General features: G+C 40.7%; 1 protein-coding gene across 1 annotated transcript in view; it reads left to right on the top strand.

The window, feature by feature from the left end:
* LOC122551539 (juxtaposed with another zinc finger protein 1-like) overlaps positions 1 to 15073 on the top strand; it is a 118387-nt gene that overhangs the window by 70333 nt on the left and 32981 nt on the right. The window lies entirely within an intron of this gene.

Below are 15073 nucleotides of genomic sequence, written 5' to 3'. Positions count from 1 at the left end.
TCTTAGTAGAGCAATTACTTTTCCTGCAGGCTAGCTTAATTCCTTTCTGACTCCTAAGATGGTTTTGTGATGTGTTGGAGAACCTGTTTTTCATTACATCATACCTTAAATTTGGCTGGTGCAACCAAGTTAAACTCTATTCCAGCATAGAACTGTTTATTGGAAATATGATGTTTAGTTGCAGTTTTGTAAAATTGCTCCCCGACCAGATATTACCATACAATGTAATCAACTTGAAGCAACCAGATACAAAACCAAAAGCACAAAAGAAAGCAGCTCCATCCTTGAATATTTCCCAGCATACATGTTCAGTAGACCACTACAGAAGTGCCAAAAATCTCTAGCTTGATGGTTATTATGTGTCATAAGGATAGGTGAGAGTGACAGCACTTGACATCAAAGCCATGTTCGACCAAGTCTGGCATGAGGTAGCCGTAGCAAAATGGGAATCAATGGGTATCAGCGTGCAAACTGTCTTCTGGCTGGAGTCATACTAGTGGTTGTGATTATTGGAGGTCAGTCATCTTGACTACAGGACATCTCTGCAGGAGTTCCCTAGGGTAATATCCTAAGCCCAATCAACTTCAGCTTCTTCATCAGTTTCCTTCCCTTTATCATAAAGCCAGAAGTGGGGATGTTTTGCTGATGATTGGTGCTGAACATTGAGCATTCATGATACCTCAGATACCAAAGCAATTCCTGTTAAATGCAATAAAATCTGGAAAATATTCAGGCTTGGGCTGACATGTGGGAAGTAACATTCACGCTACACAAATACCAGACAATAACCATCTTCAATAAGTTACAATCTAACCACTGCCCCTTGAATTCAATGGTGTTGCCATAACTGAAGCCCCCACTATCAACATCTGGGGGGTTACTATTGACCAGAAATTCACTGGACTTGCCATATAAACACAGTGGTTACATGAACAGATCAGAGGCTAGAAATGCTGCAGTGAGTAACTCACCTCCTGACTCCCTGAAGCCTATCTACCATCTACAAGACAAGTCGAGAGTGTGATGGAATACTCCCCAATGGGTACAGCTCCATCAATACTCAAGAAGCTTGACACCATCCAGGTCAAAGCACCCCACTTGATTGGCACCACATCCAAAAGCATCCATTCCCTCCATCACAGATGCTCAGTAGCAGCAGTGTGTGTTATGTACAAGATGCGCTGCAGAAATTCATCAAAGCTCCTTAGACAGCACATTCCAATCCCACACCCACTTCTATCTAAACGACAAGGGCAGCAGATGTTTGGGAACACCACCACCTGCAAGTTACCCCCCAAGTCACTCCCCTCATTGAATTGGAAATATATCACTGTTCCTTCACTGTCACTGGATCAAAATCCTTGAATTCACTCCCTAATGGCATTATGGGTCAACCTACAGAATATGGACAGCAGCGGTTCAAATACGCAGCTCAGCACCACCTTCTCAAGAGCAACTAAGGACAGGCAATAGATGCTGGCCAGTCCCATGAATTAATACAAGAAAGTTGCCAAAATCATAATTGGTTTGATCTAGAAAAATAATACAAAGCACAATGACAGTGACTAAGAACCATTTAAACCAACAGCCAGAAAAGAGCAGGCAGCTTTGGCTTAGTGACCTGCTGTGCTTTTCTAGCACCACTCTAATCTATACTCTGATTTCCAGCATCTGCAGTCCTCACTTTTGCCTACTTGATCACAAGAGCCTAGCGGACACTTAAGTGCAGTACAGAGGGAGTGCTGCACTGTTAGTGTGAGTGTTCATTGTAAAATAATAAACTAAAGCCCTGTTGTGTTCTCAGGTCAACATAAAATGTCTTCAAAATAATGCCAATATTTATCCAATCAACACCACTAAAATAGATTATCTGTTACTAGTTACATTGAAGTTTATGTGATCTTCATGCTGCATAAATTGGCTTCTGTTTCCTAAAATAATGACATGTTCAAAGTAGTTAATTTGCTGTAAGATATATTGAGGTGTCAGAAATGGTGAATAACCTGTACATATGCCAATACTTTCTTTTTCTATACTAATATTTCTATTTAACTGATGCTTCCTCCATTGGGAATTGAAAAAAGATGTTGTTCCTTGCAAATATTTTGCTTGCCACTTATTACATACTGCAGACTAGTTGAATTGGCAGATGTTTTCCATTTTGACCTTAAAGGATCTGAAGCAAAGAATTTGATGCTCTCTTTGTCACTCAGAATTAGCCAAGTCTAATCTCTCTCTGTCTTCCTCAAGTAGGAGTGTCAGAGTCTCTAAATGTGATTCATTTGGTAGTGACAGTTGTTATTGCAAACATTTATTGTTACCTCTGCTAAGCCAGCATTTCTCAACATAAGAATCTTCAAGAAAGCTTCAAGGATTCCAGCAATGTGCAAAAAGAAGTAGAACTTTGTTTTGCCCAATGAACTCTAGCGATTCTCTTCTCAGATTGGCACAGCCTAACAGTGTGCATATTGGCAACAGTTAGAAACTGTCAGAATAGTTCAATATTTTTTTAAAAAACAGGTTGTTCGAGAACTTTCTAACTTGGAGATGCATAAACTGAATTGCTAAAATTTAAATTTATTATGAACTTAAGATCATATCTACCGTAGCCAATTCTTCCTCAGCACTATTGCCCAGGGAAACCTGGCTGGCATTAAAGTGTTTCAATCTAGGATTTTGGAATTTTTATTTTCAATTCTGGTTTTTGAGGCTGAAGCTGGGACTATCCTCAACGAACAAAAGTCAGACACCTCAACTGGAGACCAGAAGGCTGGGTGCATTCCAGCTTCCCCCTTAGGAGGGAAAAGGAAGGTGATTTTGATGTTAACTGGTTGGGACATACCACCCTCTTCTATTCCTTCCCAGGAAACTGGCCTCTGACACAAGTGCTGCCTTCTCCTTTCCTAGACTTTAGTTATGCTGGTTGGCTTCATTGCTGCTCATGTGCAGGCAACCATTCCAGTGACACAGAGGATGGGCATGGAAACTCATCATGCAACAACACCCTAAAACTGGTAACTAATGCAGTGCCATTTCACAATTAAGCAAGTACTTCCTTTAGAGGAAGATAAAATGCATTTTATTGCATACGTATGCAGGCTGGAAAACAGTCAGTGTCAACAGGAAGAGCATCCATTTTTTTTAAGAGAGATACCTGATTCTTTGTCCACTTGGATATTTGATGCTTTGCTCATCCATGTGACATGTTTCTCCATTTGAATCTTCTTTTATTCACAGGATATGGGTGTTACTGGCCTAGGTTAGCATTTATTGCCAGAGGGCAGTTCAATGTCAACACATTGCTGTGGGTCTGGAGTCACATCTTGCTAGACCAGGTAAAATCATTAGGCTCTTCATTCCAGATTTTTAGTTAATTCAAGTTTCATCATCTGCCATTCGAAACTGTAATTCCATATCATTGTTACAATAGTGACAATGTCACCCAGCCATTGCCTCCTAGATAACAGCAGGTGTTAATCCATCACTTGGATGAGGACTACACTATTTTTTAATATATTTGCTGATTTAAGGTTTCAGGCCTAAAACTTTTCTTGAAGGGCAGCTATCTCAAGAGATCATTAAAGAAGCTGATTTTGTTTTGTTGCCAAATTTCTTTTCGAAAGAGGGCCGCAGATCAAAAATAAATTGGCTGCTTTAATTCTTAAAGATAATTTAATAAATATATCTAAAATTATTTGGCTACTTTTTTTCTCACCATAATTATGCATTCTAACTTATTATATTGTCTTTGCTTTTAGTAGTGTGGTGCTCATTGCTCTTGTACTATTCATCGATTCAGATAAAAATAGGCAGAAGAAAGATGGAGTTTTCTTGGCTTTAAAAAATCGCTCTAATTATTCACCAGTATGTTTCTGTCAAAGCTTCCACTGCATACTAGGACTCAAAACTAAAAGTGACTCCAACTATTATACATAATTCGGCTCCTTAATTGGCAAGAACGAGGTGAGAAGTGGGCTAGGGGAAATCCACAGAGACTAATGGGGCACGTATCAGTGACTTCATCAGTATAGAAGTCCCCTAGGTGATTGAAGTCAGCAAATATTTCATCAAGAGAAATATCAAGGAGCTTCATCTGTAAAACCCAGTATGCATGATTATTGAGCAGCTTATTTCAAGAGTTTTACATAAACTATATATTTATAGAAAAAGGAAGGAAATGATTGATGTTAATGTAACAGAATTATGCAGCTGAATGCTGCTCACATAATAGCATAGAACATTTGAAGATAAGGTCAGCCAATATAGTGTTTCCATATGGAGTTCCAGCAAGAACAATAGGACTATCAACTTCCTGATAAGATTTTGATGTTGAATCCTGTACATTTTCTTCTCAAACATTTTTAGATTCTCAACATTAATGTGCTCTATTCTAATAAGTGCTTCAACTAAAAAATTTTTTTACACCCCTTCCCTCACAAAATGCTGAGTTCCATTTTAAATAACGTTTAAACTTTCTTGCTTATGTTTGTCTTGTATGCGGTCAGGCCAATCAAACAGTAAAAAGGCCTTTTTTGGTTGGAATGAGCAAAAGCAATTCTTCATATGATAATTGTGTTGCCTACTGTCATTGCATATATTACTGAATTGTTTACAGAAAGTATAGTCCTTGAAGTTGAGCTCTTTAGAATTATACTTCAAAATTGAAGCCTGTCGAGCAGTGTCCTGGTAATGATTCATTCAACTTTAAGAAGTGGAATAAATAATGTAAATATGAATTGGCTGAAAGCTTGTACTGAAACAAAATTGGTAATACTTGGTTTATCTTTATTGAGATGATATGATGAGGCAATTAGTGGCCTAGGCTACTCATTCTCTTGTTGCTGGTATTTTAAAAAACAGAAAATAATTTTATAAATATATTTTGCATTTTTTAAAAGAAGCGATACATTTTCCTTATTTGACAATCTCATTCATCATTTGAAACAATACATTTATTTACAGTGTGAAACAAGATCTCAAGTTGGGTGACAGATCCTGCGTATGTATAAGATGCTTCTAAGTAGCTAAAATAATCAATGCAAAGGTTATATTCCTTGCTATCCAGCGCCAATTAAGTAGAGTAAAATGGATATTAAGGATGGTGAAGTTATGAAAATCAGGCATTAAGATTCATGTGTGAGAACGAGCTGAGATACAAAAACCAACAAAATATAGTGGAAGAAGGGTAGAAAAGACTACAAAACATGCTCTTTCTGTCCTGCACTCCTAATTATCTGTCAGTGTTGATGTTTCTCCTTTCTTTCATTCTTTCCTCTATCACTTTCTTTTTGTCTCATGTACAAGAATTGCCTCTACCTCACTGTAGATTCATGCTTTCCATTTTGGGTGGGTAACGTGGAGGGGGGAGGTGTCACTGTGGGATAGAGATCAAATGTTCAGGAATTTCTTTTAATAATAGGGCTGATTGCATGTACAGACCATAAATGTTTGACCCTGCATACCAAACAACAAGCGAACAGCTAGACTCAGGAATGATAACATTGATTTCATATTCAATAATAATTAAAATTTAGTGTCAAGTTACTTATATGTGTATTATAGAAATATCTTGTCCCCAAAATAATACAATAATATTTGGTAAAAATGAATCCTTTTTGTCTCAAACTAATACAAGGACTGCTGTGGAGTGTGGGTCAACCAAAGTTAGGTCAATTCCACTCACTTGTGTTTGGATATTAATGATAAATACATTTCAAAGCATTGTCAATGAAATGAATGTAATATAGAGGAAAGCTATATTACAATAATGAAACAAAGACAATGGAAAATGGGGATTAATTAGTCAGACATTCTGGATCAGTAAGTAGCTTTGCTTCATAAAAGAGATCAGAAACAGTTAATGGGAAATAGTAAAAAATACAGAATGAAACAGCTGGTAAATACCTTGTTTAAACATTATGTTCATTAAAATGAATTTAATCAATGTTGGAGAAGGAAATACTTCCACTTTTCATTGTTTCCTGGTTTGGAACATCAACTGTAGACATAAAGCAAAGCTGTACTCTGTCCAAACAAGCAAGATTTAGCCTCAGTCTGAGAATCCCATCCCTGATGCTGTCATATGAGTTCTTTTCATTCTGGCATCACTTTATAAAATAGAGTGAATTACCAGTTTAGACCACAAATTAGGGACTGTTTCATGCTTGTTAGGAAAACGATTGAAAAGCATCCAAACTAATTTGACATGGAGTCTTTAGAGCCAACAAATAAATAATTCTTCCATCCAATAACAAAGCAGGAGTTGCTGGAGAGACTCCGCAGGTCTGTCAGCATCTGTGGAGGCAGAGTTAATGTTTTGAGTCTGATGATGCTACATCATGTTGTTAGCAGCTAGGTAAAGGTGGTATTTATGTGGAAGCCAAAGTTGTTGGGTGGGGCAGAGGAAGATAAGAGATAGGTGGAGATAGAGCCCAGAGAGAGGGTGACATATGAAAGGGGTAGGTGAACAAAGAGATTATGGATTGAGGGTGAGGGCATAAGATAAGCTGAATAAGTGATCATAAGAGCTAAGAGTAGGGGAAAATGGGTGAACTGTACTGAATGCAACTGGTATGATGTGATAACAGACTTGGCAATACATGACATTGAGTGACTGTGCTAAAAACACCCCATGTCAAAAAAGGACTGGGTGTGGGTTGGGTAAACAGACATTACTGGAAAAACTCAGCAAATCTGGCAGCATCTATGGAGAGAAATCAAAATTAAACTTTTGGGTCCAGTGACCCTTCCACAGAAAACTCACTGAACCTAAAATGTTAACTCTGATTTCTCTCCACAGATGTTTCCAGACTTGCTAAGCTTTTCCATCAATTTCTGTTTGTATTTCTGATTTCCAGCACCTCCAGTTCTTTGATTGTTATTTTCTAAATTTATTGAACTCTGTGTTGAGTCCTCGAGGCTGCAGGATCCCTAAGGAGAAAATGAGATGCCGTTTTTCAAGTTTGTGACTGCAGCAGGCCTGCAAGGGAAATGTTGACCAACCTGGAGTGTCATTTTATTAGACCTTGGGTCCTAGACTTCAATAACAACATCTCATCCGCTATGCCACCAATTAGTTGAAAGATAACAGCAAAGATACACATAGACAAAGAAGAAACCATGATATCATTCGACGTGACGGCACTGTTCACTTCGATTGACAAAACCCTAGCCAGAGAAACAATAGCCAACCTACTGGACATACAGAACAGAAAACAGGACGCTGAACCTATCAACAAAGACGGCATACTTAAACTACTGGACATGTGCCTCACAACACACTTCACATTCAACAACCAGATATACGAACAAATCAACGGAACACCCATGGGATCACCAATCTCGGGACTCATAGCAGAGGCAGTTATGCAAAGGTTAGAACAAACAGTCCTACCACAAATTCAACCCAAACTCTGGGTCAGATATGTCGATGACACGTTTGTAATCATTAAAAACACGGAAATAGAAAAAACACACCGGATCATCAACGCCACACTCACAGGAATCCGATTCACGAGAGAAGAAGAAAAGGATAGCCAACTCCCATTCCTAGACGTGATGGTACAGAGAACACCAGACGGAGAATTCACTACAAGAGTATACAGGAAAGCCACACACACAGACCAAGTCCTAAACTATGAAAGTAACCACCCCAACACACACAAACGAAGCTGCATCAGGACACTATTCAAAAGGGCCACAACACACTGCAGTACACCAGGACTGCAAAAAGAAGAAGAGGAACACCTATACAAGGTATTCGCCAAAAACAGATACCCGCGCAACTTCATCAGCAGATGCCTAAGAGAAAGACCACGGAACGAGGACATACCACAACCAAAAGGACTAGCCACACTACCATACATCAGGAGCATCTCAGAACTGACAGCCAGGCTACTGAGACCCCTAGGACTCATAACGGCACACAAACCAACAGCCACGCTCAGACAACAACTCACCAGAACGAAGGACCCGATACCCAACATGAGCAAGACGAATGTAGTGTACAAAATACCATGCAAGGACTGCACTAAACACTATATAGGACAAACAGGAAGACAGCTAGCAATCCGCATACATGAACATCAACTAGCCACGAAACGACACGACCAGCTATCCTTAGTAGCCACACACGCAGACAACAAGCAACATGAATTCGACTGGGACAACACTACTATCAAGGGCAAGCCAGACAGAGAACAGCCAGGGAATTCCTAGAGGCATGGCATTCATCCACAAACTCCATCAACAAACACATCGACCTGGACCCAATATACCAACCACTACAGCGGACAGCTGAAACTGACAACCGGAAGCGGCAGGGACAGGCCACTATAAACACCGGAGGAAACATCAAAGAAGCGCTTCGAAGGAGGCTCCCAAGCACTGATGATGTCGCCTAGCCAGGGGACGAAACGTTTGCAACAAAAACTTCCAGCTCGGCGAACAGAACCACAACAACAGATAACAGCTTTGTTAAAAACTGTTAATGTAGAGCACTTCAAGCTATTTGTGTTTTTGTTGTTCAATGAAATGACTAATAAGTAAATCTGTGTTGTTTGAGGTCCGAGTGTGTACTCACAGAATCTTACAATCCCTATAGTGTGGAAACAGGCCATTTGGCCCAAGATGCCCACACCAAACCTTTGAAGAGTAACCCACCCAGACCCATTCCCCACCCTATATTTACCCATGACTAATACACCTAACCTACACATCCCTGAACACTTTGGCCAATTTAGCGTAGCCAATTCACCCTAACCTGTACATCTTTGGACTGCTTTGTGATGCCTGCTATTTTTTTCAGGAGGCATATATTCCTGGCATAATAAAATCAAAGTAGTATAAAGGGTTCAAAAAAAGTTAGATCATTTTCTTTTAAAGAGTATTTATGTTTTGTAGAGAAGAAGCAAAACTAGAAACTGCTTTCTGGGCAACATTATATTCAATATTGAACTTTGAGTGATTACTCACTAAAGCAATAACAAACCAAACAAATTAATGTTGACTGAGATTGACAGGCCTCATTGTATTGCAAGAATATGATAGAAAGAAACTCCTTATTATAATCTGCATGCTGTAGCAATTCATCTCAAATGTTTCTCCCAAGTAAGTTGATTAATAAAAATATCATAGAAATGTCTGTTTCTCCAGATATGATAAACTGAACCTGGAACCTGAAGTTAAACAAGGAACTGTATAACGATGCAACTTCAAGTTTTTTCTTTACAGGAAACTGTGTTTCAGTCTTTCTGCTATCACATTTTAAGAGGCATCCTTAAACATTTAAGGCTTTAAACTGATCTTTTGATAGTTGGAAAGGAGGGAAGAGAGCAGGAAGAGGAGACAGTGATGTAATATATTGAAAAGTAGTCATCTATTTGCAAAAGGTTTTGACGTTTTAGAATGTATGTTTTAATTTGTGACACAGTTATGAAATGTGAAGATTTTCTGAAAAAAACTTCCTATTTTGCCCTCAAAATTATTTACAGAAATTTTTAAGTTACACATTTGCATGACGACATCCTTTATTAAATCATTAATTGAATTTTTTTTTGCCCAGAATTAGCAGCACAGATTTTATTCTTCCACATTAACATTATATCAGTTTATCAATGGAAAGGCCACTGGCTACAAGAATAGAAGTCCCAATAATCTTCAGATGCAATTCTGATACATCTAGTGCCAGAATAAAAACCTCTGTTCATATTTGTTTCCCCAACCTAGCCAAAGTTGGAAAAAGTTTGAACAAACATTCCGGTTAATCAGCATGACGTTTCGACTAGTATCAGATCGAATGTGTTATATGCCTGGTCATCTAATGTGTGAAGTCTTGTTAATCCAATTCAGTAAGGATTGGATAAGCCCTTCATCAGAAATTCCTAATGAAGGGTTTAAGACCGAAATGTCGATTCTCCTGCTCCTCAGATGCTACCTGACTTGTTGTGCCTTTCCAGCACTACACTCTCGACTCTGAGCTCCAGCATCTGCAGTCCTCACTTTGTCCATTCCTGTGTTGGCCAATTTCACTGGGAAACCAGAACATCAATCCTACTCATTCCATTATGATCCATTACAAAGGCAAAACAAGATTCTTCAAGAGTCACTTGTTAAGAGATTGTTGTGGTTTTCATAGGGCACAAACGCTATGTTCACTGTCTGGGAAAGACCAGCTACACGAAGACTGCAGTGAATCAATCCTTGCGACCCACCCCCCACCCCCTTAGAGGATTAACTGAGACTGATAAAGGGGTGAACAGTGCAAAACGCAACTCACCCAATGAGAAATAGGCATCATCAGCTCAGCACAAAGGATTAGGAGAGTGGGCAGTTGCCTCCTAAGCACGAAAGGGTATTGTCACGTTTGGGCTTCATCTTCCACAGAGAGCCAGGGAGGTTGTCCATTTAGAACAGAATCTACAAGTGAACACAGAGCTACCTGGAGATAGTTGAGACCCAGTATTACAGGAGACTGTGACAATCCATATAGGTTTGACACACAACTGCTTTGTTTCCTGCTTCTTCCAAAGACAGGCTGTGGGCTGTGGTAGCATTTCACAAATGGCTGCACAAACTTGACTGTTCAGGTGACATTTGCCTTATTTTCCAGAGCAGGGCAGTACATCAATATGAGTGGGACCTCCCAGGCTAAAAGGGCATTTCTTTTCATCACTGTCATCACTGAATTCCACCAGTTGTAGGGCATCATTATTGTCCAGTGATTGGCTTAAGTACATCAACAGGAAGAGCTCCTACTCCCTCAATGACCAAAAGAAGAGCTTTCTTCATATGTGGGCTTGACTTCCTGGCAGACACCATGATCCCTTAATCCTCCACAGTTAGGCTGCCACAATTGTTTACTCAATCGTCCCAAAAGTACATAGAAAACTTCTAAGGGACGAGGGATATCACTTGAAGACCTCTTCACAAGAATCTGAGAAACAGGCACACAAGCGATTTGACCAGAGCCAATATCTCAGCTGACTATCAGGCTTCTGAAGATGTATCTTCAGTTCCTGTACTGGTCAGGTAGCTGCTTCATTAAAAATCTTGCACAATGTGACAGTCTGCTATGTTCTCCTTAATATATATGACCCTTCAGGGATATGAACCCTGAAAAGTACAAAGTCTTTGAAAGACACAGCTCATCATTGGTGTTGGAGAAAGAAGAAACAGAGCCCTAGTTCCAGCTGCCCAGGGAGGTGGCCAGGCCTGGCACAAGACATGAAGGTCTCATTGAGTTGTCAAATTTCAGGAATCATTTGATTGAGGCATGTTTCACCTGAGTCTCATGGAGCCACAGTTCTGGAGCTCAGTCTGAGCTGTTTATGTGCCCAGTGAAGATGCAGCCTGAATGTGTCCACTCTTATCACCATGAAGGATTGATATGTGCCCAACTGTTTCACCTTCATCACCTCATGCCAGTTTCATTGCTTCACCATTAGAAATGGAGGCTCACACAATAACTTCAAGTGTCATTATTTACATTGTACTTGTAAAGCACAATACTGCACAGTCATAAAGAGAAGACCTCAGTGGCCCATGTATGCTGTGGGCTCTGCTCTTGGCCCTTTCTAAGTCATTCTGTCCATCTGGCCTCAAATTAGGTGGAGACAGCTTGCTGATTTGTCTCTGTTTGTGTTTGAGATACGCACTGCTGCACTGGAGCACTGCAAGGCTACCTGCCGCACAGATATTCCTACTATCAAAGGACGAAAGGAAGCCAAAGATCATGACATCACTCTGTGAGGATGGTAACCTCATCCTCCTCAGTGACTACCTCAGGCCATGCGCTCAGTGGTCAGCATTGCTTCCTCACAGCACCAGGGACCCAGGTTCGATTCCAGCCTCAGGCAACGGTCTGTGTGGAGTTTGCACATTCTCCCCGTGTCTGCTTGGGTTTCCTCCGGGTGCTCTGGTTTCTTCCCAAGGTCCAAAGATGTGCAGGTCAGGTGAATTGGCCATGCTAAATTGTCCATAGTGTTAGGTTCGTCAGTCAGAGGGAAATGGGTCTGGGTGGGTTACTCTTCGGAGTCTCGGTGTGGACTTGTTGGGCCAAAGGGCCTGTTTCCACACTGTAGGGAATCTAATCTTAAAAAAAAACCAGAGTTAATGTTTTGGGTCACTGGACCCGAAACGTTAACTCTGATTTCTCTTCACAGATGCTGCCAGACCTGCTGAGCTTTTCTAGCACTTCTGTTTTGGTATTATGGGACGGTCCTTTTATAAAATGTTCCTTTTTAACTTAAAGTAAAATTGAGAATTATGGAAGCATTCCATATGCTTTTGTGATATGCATGCCATATGGGAGAAAGCCAAATAAAAATCTATTGAAATGAAGTGACAGTTTTCACACATTGACACAGTAACTCAGGAAATGGATAGCTGTTTTTACTGCTGTGAATGAAGCAGTGGAAATGTTTTGTGTCAACAACCAAGCACATACTTATGAAAGTTTGCTTTCTGTTTGGAATTAGACAGAACAGAGAGATTTAAGGAACAAGGCATTTCTGAGGTGGGTTTATCTGGTGAAAATCAGATCTTGAAGTTACTGTAGTTGAATGATTTTGGTGGACACTGGAAGTTTCAACCTCCAGTGGCTGGGAGACCTGAACATGCTGGGGAGCAGGGAGGTACTTTGGAGCTTCCTATATTGCAGTTGTTTTAGTAATGCTACATATCTCCCAGAGGTGTAGTACTTAGCTCAAGTAAGACATTTTGTGATTGTTTTAGTTAGTTAATGTGAAAGAAACTTTTCTTTAGGTTGTTGTATTAGTTGCCTGTGCATGATTTATGTTGATTTTAACTTGTTTGTTCTGTAAAAGTCTTATAATGTGAAATGTTGTCCTTTGGTTATTTTTGCTGGTCATTCAGAAATTATTTTTAAATGTTATTGATCTCTATGGGAATTGTAACAAAAATTACTTTTTAAAATATAGCTATCTTGTAAAAACAACAGCTTCACAACATAATGCAAATCAGTATCGTTGTGGAGAGGATGAGGGGTGGTCATTCTGTGACCTGGGCACTCCATTCTCCCATGTTCAGAAGCAAACTGCTCCATGGAGGCTCTTTGGGTGGTGTGTCTACCAGACGGTGGAAAAATAGAGGCTCATCCTGATGCTTCAGGTTCATTTACCTCAGAGAGTACAAAATCATTGAACGATTTGTGGCTCTGAGTGTATGGGTCTTTGGACCACACCCTTTTTGCTGACTGTGTGCCAGCAATGTTCATCCTTACCTGCTTTGTCTGGATGGAGCCTTCCCTAGGAAAAGACCCATCTTGGTCTGCCTCACAGCCTCCAGCATCAGATATGTGTCCACATCAGAGGATTGTGAGGGGCTGGCTTGCCCAATTCTCAGCATCTGTTTCTCCTGAGATGTTCTTCTCAATATATCCTCTGTGTTCCTCCAGTCTACAGTAACAGCTTTTAACGTGGCAGTAAATGGCTCAGACCTCCAGTGAAGCCAGTCAGGATGGTGATGAAATTGGCGGGGCCACCGTCCACCTGATGAATACGGAAAGTGTAAACTCTGCCCTGACATGTTTTGCCTAATATGTGGACAGAAAATGAAAATCTGAAATCATGTCCCTCTGCGCTCCATCATATCCACTTCAATCAATGTAGCTGCTGATTTACTGCCAAACCTGTCTCCACGTAAACTGTAAGGTATTCTCCGTAAAACGGGGTTGGGGGGAGTCAATTATTGCTTCCTCCACCAAACCCAGACTTCAGTAAGGCGTTCGACAAGGTTCCCCATGGGAGACTGGTTAGATCTTACGGAATAGCCATTTGGATGCAGAACTAGCTCAAAGGTAGATAACTAAGGGTGGTGGTGGAGGGTGGTTTTTCTGACTGGAGGCCTGTGACCAATGGAGTGCCACAAGGATCGTTGCTGGGTCCTCTACTTTTTGTCATTTATATAAATGATTTGGATGCGAGCAAAAGTGGTATAGTTAGTAAGTTTGCAAGTGACACCAAAATTGGAGGTGTAGTGGACAGCGAAGAAGGTTACCTCAGATTACAACAGGATCTTGATCAGATGGGCTAATGGGCTGAGAAGTAGCAGATGGAGTTTAATTCAGATAAATGCGAGGTGCTGCATCTTGGGAAAGCAAATCTGAGCAGGAAAGTAAGTCTTATACACATAATGGTAAGGTCCTAGGGAGTGTTGCTGAACAAAGAGACCTTGGAGTGCAGGTTCAAAGCCCCTTGAAAGTGGAGTCGCAGGTAGATAGGATAGTGAAGGCGGCGTTTGGTATGTTTTCCTTTATTGGTCAGAGTATTGAGTACAAGAGTTGGGAGGTTATGTTGCGGCTGTACAAGACATTGGTTAGGCCACTGTTGGAATATTGCGTGCAATTCTGGTCTCCTTCCGATCGGAAAGATGTTGTGAAACTTGAAAGGGTTCAGAAAAGATCTAAAGGATGTTGCCAGGGTTGGAGGATTTGAGCTGTAGGGAGAGGCTGAACAGGCTGCGGCTGATTTCCCTGGAGCGTCGGAGGCTGAGGGATGACCTTATAGAAGTTTATAAAATTATGAGGGGCATGGATAGGGTAAATAGGCACAGTCTGGGGTGGGGGAGTCCAGAACTAGAGGACATAGGTTTAGGGTGAGAGGGGAAAGATATAAAAGAGACCTAAGGGGCAACTCTTTCATGCAGAGGGTGGTACGTGTATGGAATGAGCTGCCAGAGGATGTGGTGGAGGCTGGTACAATTGCAACATTTAAGAGGCATTTGGATGGGTGTATGAATAGGAAGGGTTTGGAGGGATATTGGCCGGGTGCTGGCAGGTGGGACTAAATTGGATTGGGATATCTGGTCGGCATGGACGGGTTGGACCGAAGGGTCTGTTTCCATGCTGTATATATCTATGACTCTATGAGGTACAACTCTTGCCTACTGCAATACAGGAGTATTGAGTACCTATTACAAGGCTCACTCAGAAGTTGCATAATATGGACCTCAGTTAAGAGCTGTGAGGATTTTAAAAGATGATTTCACTGCCCTCTTGTTTACATTGAAAAACGAGAAGTAATGAGGCAGATATTTTCTCCATTGAGTTGACTTT

Source organism: Chiloscyllium plagiosum, unplaced genomic scaffold (genome assembly GCF_037043375.1).
Source record: "Chiloscyllium plagiosum isolate Xiang-an unplaced genomic scaffold, Cpla_swu_hap1 HiC_scaffold_7, whole genome shotgun sequence".
Classification (NCBI taxonomy): Eukaryota; Metazoa; Chordata; class Chondrichthyes; order Orectolobiformes; family Hemiscylliidae; genus Chiloscyllium; species Chiloscyllium plagiosum.
Note: the sequence above shows the minus strand (reverse complement) of the source record. Positions and strands in the feature narration are given on the sequence as shown.